Source organism: Lepidothrix coronata, unplaced genomic scaffold (assembly GCF_001604755.1).
Source record: "Lepidothrix coronata isolate B3197 unplaced genomic scaffold, Lepidothrix_coronata-1.0 Scaffold272, whole genome shotgun sequence".
NCBI classification, from domain to species: Eukaryota; Metazoa; Chordata; class Aves; order Passeriformes; family Pipridae; genus Lepidothrix; species Lepidothrix coronata.
Window position 1 is genome coordinate 1,083,455 of NW_016690452.1, and position 5,895 is coordinate 1,089,349.

At 55.0% G+C, this 5,895-nt stretch overlaps 2 long non-coding RNA genes across 3 annotated transcripts in view; both read right to left on the reverse strand.

Moving 5' to 3' along the window:
* Positions 1–1,512, reverse strand: part of LOC108507871 — a 6,412-nt gene extending 4,900 nt beyond the window's left edge. Inside the window, exon 1 of the long non-coding RNA XR_001878287.1 lies at positions 1,294–1,512. This is a non-coding gene — a long non-coding RNA (uncharacterized LOC108507871). The remainder of the gene's footprint in view (positions 1–1,293) is intronic.
* Positions 1,513–2,258: 746 nt separating this feature from the next.
* Positions 2,259–5,571, reverse strand: LOC108507869. Of its 2 annotated transcripts, none has more exons than XR_001878285.1 (3): positions 5,122–5,571; positions 4,801–4,982; positions 2,259–2,618 (listed from the first exon to the last, which is right to left on the reverse strand). It is a non-coding gene; the product is annotated as an uncharacterized LOC108507869 (long non-coding RNA). The 2 variants fall into 2 exon arrangements; XR_001878286.1 differs by lacking the exon at positions 2,259–2,618 and adding an exon at positions 3,978–4,655.
* Between the last annotated feature and the right edge of the window lie 324 nt (positions 5,572–5,895).

The following is a 5,895-nucleotide window of genomic DNA, read 5'->3' on the forward strand; positions in this document are numbered from 1 at the left end:
GGATCCCTGGAAGTGTCCAAGGCCAGGCTGGACGGGGCTTGGAGTACCCTGGGCTAGTGGGAGGTGTCCCTGCCCATGGCAGGGGGTGAGATGGGATGAGTTGTAAGGCCCCTTCCAAGGCAAACCATTCCAGGATTCTGTGACTCCACAAGCACCACCAGACAGGTTCATTTTTGTTGTTGCTGTTGTCATTAACAGCCTGGGCTTCTCCTGGGAGCCTCCACTCATTGAGGCAAATAATTTGACAGGATGCCTTTTTGAGCATCACTGTTGGAAGCTACAGATATTCCCAGCTCAGAGCTGGGGATGTGCAGGGGCTCCTGATCTCCACCATGGAGAAGGAGCTGTCAGGGAGCCTGGTGGAGGGAAGTTGGGAAGAAACAGGAAAGCAAAGAAACCTCAGCTTCCCTGACAGGGCCAGAACTATTAAAGGAGCGTTTTAGGCCTCTGTAACACATAAATGCATCAAAGGGGGAAAGCAGATGAGAACAGATTCATTTGCCTTGGAGGAATCCGGGCTCTGATCCGCAGGAAAGGTTCCGTGAGGATTGAGATGCCCTCGGGCAGCAGAGCTGTTTTGTCTAAGACGTGTATTTGCAGAGGGCATTTTAGGGAGCAGCTTTTCCAGAGGGGATCCACCTCCCCCCTGCTCCCTCCCCACTCACTGGAATGCAGAGACAACCCCCCTGAATCCACGGTGATGGAAATGTGAGTCCTTTTTAGATTAAACCGTTGTATCCACGGCAAAAAGATGAACCCAGGCTGCATCAATGAGAGTATCAAAGGCCTCAGGATCAGGCTTTAAACCTGCTGATGGTCCCTGACGGGCTGGGCAACTGCTGGGCACCTTCCAGGGCCTAAAGGGGCTCCAGGAGAGCTGGAGAGGGACTTGGGACAAGGCATGGAGGGACAGGACAAGGGGGAATGGCTTCCCAGTGCCAGAGGGCAGGGTTATATGGGATACTGGGAAGGAATTCCTGGCTGGGAGGGTGGTAAGACCCTGGCACAGGTTGCCCAGAGAAGCTGTGGCTGCCCCTGGATCCCTGGAAGTGCCCAAGGTCAGGTTGGACGGGGCTTGGAGCCACCTGGGCTGGTGGAAGGTGTCCCTGCCCAAACCATTCCAGGATTTTCTGATTCCACGAGTCTGGGCTCGTACCGGGATGCGCCGGCAGGGGGCGCCCGAGAGCGCCGAGCCGAACCCGGCCGAGCGGAGCCGAACTGAGCCGAGCCCAGCAGAGCCCGGCCTAGCCCGGCCTAAACCAGCCTAACCCGGCCTAACTCAGCCTGACATACCTCACAAAGCCGAACTCAGCCTCAAACAGCCGAACTCAGCTGAGCAGGGCTGGACATCCCCGCTCTATCCCTCATCCCCCCCGCAGTCCGTGACCCCCCGCAGAGGAGGTGCTGCATCATTCCAGCACCTCATTCCCGCTGGGATGGCTTTGTTTTTCTGTGGCCAGTCCCCCGTTGGGGCCCAAAATGCCCAATAAGCCCATGTGATGGGGTGCAGGGATGAGACGTTGGAGAGGAAGTGGGAATGTGGGATGCAGCATCATGTGGGGCTCATGTGTGTGTCCTGGTGTGCAGGCAGGAGAGACATGGAGGGATAGAGGAATGGAGGGATAGAGGGATGGAGGGATAGAGGGATGGAGGGATGAGGGATGGAGGGATGAGGGATGGAGGGATGAGGGATGGAGGGATACAGAGTTGGAGGGTTGGGGGGATGTAAGGCTGGAGGTTTGGAGGGCCAGAGGGATGGAAGGGTGGAGCCATGGAGGGATGAAGGGATGGAGGACTGGAGGGATGAAAGGTTGGAGGGATGAAGGGCTGGAAGGATGGAGGGTTGGGGGGATGGAGGAATGGAGTGGTGCCAGGGGAAATCTGGCTGCGCTTCCCACCCCTGGCATTTATTCCCACACTAAATCCATGTGTGACCTCGGGTGGGCGTGGTTGGTGCCAGACCTCAGGGCTGCCCATTCCGGACCATGGCAATGCCAAAATCCCATGGAGAGCACGGAGCAACGCAAGTGTGCCCCACAACATCCCCGCGGACCAAATCAGGGTGAGCAAAAGGTTCCTGGGGCACCCACAGCCCATCCCTGTGCCGGGAGCTCCCACGGCCCCGGAGCCGCCGCGGCAGCTTCATTTTTAATATTTAATGAGATAAAAGGTTGGAATTGCTTTTAAGCCTTAAATTGCCTTCGCCCTTTTCATCTTTAAAAAAACACAATGAGTAGTTTTTGGAGGTTGGGTGGGTTTCTTTAAGGGTTGTTCTAACGATCCCTGGTTGCCATTACGGTGCAAATCAGGCGCTTTCAAAGGCGGTGGGGACACATTAAATGTTTCATTCCTCAGTCCCCGTTCCTTTGTTTTTGATCTCCATTCCTATTGATTAAAGACACTGACTGCTCAATTTTGATTAAATCCTAAATCATAACTGGCTCACAAAACAACTGTGAGAGCTGACGTTTATGGAGTTCAGTAAACTAGTTGTAGGAACAGGAGTGCGAGATGGAAAAAAATAATAAAATCCCTCTCCAAACAAACATCAGTTGACAGCAAACAGATGGTTTAGAGGCTCTTACTTGCAAACTGGAAAAATTAAGATTTGGCAGGTTCTGTGAAAGAAAATAAAAATAGTTACAAAACATCTTAAAGTTTTCCCCTTCATATCCTGGTGTTGCTCTGGGCATCGGTTCAATATTTTCATAGGCTACTGCACGGAAAAGGCTCTGGATACATGAAAGCAGCTGGCATAAAAGGGCTTAGAAATACTGGTTAAGATTTATAGGAAGCAAGGCTGCCAGCATCCCAAAGATGCCGGATTTAAACCAGCTCCTCAGCCCACCAATAAATCACCGCGACTTAGCAGCACAGCTGGAGCTTCGTCTCCAAAGGTGCAAGAAAAGTGGGGAAAATGGGCAGATTTTTGCAGATTTGTTGACTTACCCTGTGATAATGTTCAGGCAATGTTTTTGGGCAAAGTGCAGCAGAGTAAAACCAAACGTCTCGCTCACACGGGTGCCCCCAGGGGGGGAACACAGCCCAGGCCGGCTCTGTGCGGACAGAACCCCTCCTGCTCAGGGCTGCAGGGGGAAAGGGTGAGGAAAACAGGGGGGGAATGTCCTGAATCCCACAGGGATGCAGTGTGGGGAGTGGTTGTGCCAAGACTGTTCAGCAGCATGGCCCAAGCCTGCTTGGGACTTTGGCCATCACCATGTCCTGTGGCAGTGTGTGACCCTTGGAATGTCCTGTGGCAGTGTGTGGCCACTGGAATGTCCCGTGGCAGTGCATGGCCACTGTGATGTCACATGGCACCACGTGGTCATCCCCATGTTCCATGGAAGTGTGTGGCCCTCACAGTGCCCCAGGACAATGTGTGGCCCTTGCAATGTCCTGTGGCAGAGCGTGGTCCTGGTGATGTCCCATGGCAGCCATGACAATGTCCTGGGACAGTGTGTGGCCATCCCCATGTCCCATAGCACTGTAGGGTCATGCACACATCCCATAACAGTGTAGGGTCATCCCCACATCCCATAGCAGTGTAGGGTCACCCCCACATCCCATAGCAGTGTAGGGTCACCCCCACATCCCATAGCAGTGTAGGGTCATCCCCATGCCCCACGGCAGTGTGTGGCCATCACAATGTCCCGTGACAGTGCTCAGCCATCCCTGTGTCCCATGGCAGTGCCAGGTGCTTCCTGGTGGGGATGCAGACCCGGCAGACCCCCCGTCCCTGCAGCACCTCCCCTGTGAGGGCTGTGCCTGGGGTGCTCAGCTTGAGGTGCTCAGCTCGGGGTGCTCTCAGGAGATGGGAGCTCCCACCCCTCCCTGGGCTGTGCTGGAGTCCTGCAGCAGTTCCCGGTTCTCCAGGGCTAACCCTGCACCAGGGAGTCAATGGAGCCTTGTCCACAACCTGAATCACTGGCCTGCAAACACCATTCCAGAGGCAGTACCCAGCCTGGTGCCCCCCTCCCCTCCCTCTGTCCCCCTCGCAGCGGGACAGCCACCGGAACCATCTGCAAACTGTTGGTGATGGCCCTGGGCACAAACCTGGGGCTTTGCTGGGGGCCAGACCCCCCCTTGGACCAGCCCCCACGGCCACGCTCAGCCCATGCCCAGGGAAATGTACTCAGGGGCTGGGAGCAAGTGGAATTCTGAGATCAAAGGGAGTCGCAGGAAGGAGGGAGAGACACGTCCAGGAGAGAGCCTGGAATGTCCCGGAATGTCTGTCCTTGTCCAGCAGCTGCAGCCTCACAGGAGCTGAGTAGCCCTTGGAGTGCTGGCAATGCCATCCAGGGAATCACAGAGTCATGGGATCCTCTAGGCTGGAAAAGTCCTCCAAGACCACCAAGTCCAACCATTCCCCAGCACTGCCAAGGCCACCACTGACCCATGTCCTCAAGTGCCACATCCACATGGCTTTTAAATCCCTCCAGGGGTGGGGACTCCACCACCTCCCTGGACAGCCTGTTCCATGCCTGACCACCCTTCCCATGAAGACACTTTCCCTCATAACCAACCTAAACATCCCCTGGCACAGCTTGAGGCTGATTCCTCTTGTCACAGGATCACAGGAGCTGCAGGTGATGCTGGACCCTCCAGACCCTGCTGAGGAGGCTGAGGTTGTTAATCCAGGATGTCTTTGAAATATCCTGTGGGTGTGAGAGCCCAGAGCTGCCCTGGACCTGGGGCAGCAGCTTGGCAGCTCTGGTGCTGGTTCTCCGGGCTCCCTGCAGAGCACAGGGAGCACAGTCACCCCCAAATCCACGCCAGAAATCACCCTCTGGCACAATTTACCTCTGTCTGCTGAGCCTGGGGACAGGTGCCAGTCATCCAAGGGTGTATGACATCTCCTGGGATGTGGGATGCCCGTGTGAAGCTTCTTCCAGAGCAATTGTCACATTTCTTCTTCTCTGTAAGAACAAAGATCCCTGGAGAGCTGAGGCTCCGTTGCCTCCTTCCTTCCCAGGCAGGGCTCACTGTGGAGAGACACAGAAACGTGTTAGAGAGAGAGGAAAACACACCAGCAAACATTTCTGAACTGACAGCACCACTCTGATCCTCATTTCATCTCTGGGTCAAGCCTTCTTTCGGCAGAACCTGATTTATCATTCCTACCTCTAAATCCCTGGAAAAGAAACCCCCATGTCATGAGACGCTGAAAACTCTGCTCGACAGAGTGCTAAAAATAACCCCCTCAGGGAGAAACCCTGCTCTGCCCTGGAGGGAACAGACAGATGAGTTAATGGGTCTCTTCCATCTCTGGTTCCTGCAGTTCTGCAAACAAACCCCCAAGGATGAGTCTGCTGTTTGTTTTTTGGAATGTGCAGAACTCCTCGGGTCTCCAGCCCAGCCTTCCCGACAGAAGCCCTGAATCCTTGTTGTCGTCCAGCCCTGGAAGTGCCTCTGATTGCTCGAATTTTTCAAGCTCTCCCTGCTGTATTTTTTTCCCTTTCTCCCTCTGCTCCGAGGAATGAAAGCACAGACAAACACTTGGCTGTTTCCAAGGGACTGTCTCCAGCTTTTCTTCCTGGGAAGAACGCTCGTCTGTGTGTGGGAGCAGGGATAATAAATCAGGTGAGCGGGAACACGCCGTCCCCGGGGCCAGCCCCGCCACCAGCCCCGATGGCTCCGAGGGGAAGGAGCCTGGGAGGTTTTTTAGGGTTTTTTGCAGCTGTCTGGCTGTGCTGGAGATGCATCTCCAGTGGGAGATGGGAGGGACATGAGTTACCATTCCTTAAAAAAACCCCAACAGCAAACCCAACAAGCCTCCAGGGTGTTTATAGGAGTGTTTCTGTCACCGCTGGCTCAGGGAGATGAAGGGTTTTCCTTGGAGCCAAGGCCACCAGCTTGGCCAGGGCTGCCCTGCTGGGAGTTTTGGAGTGTCCTGTG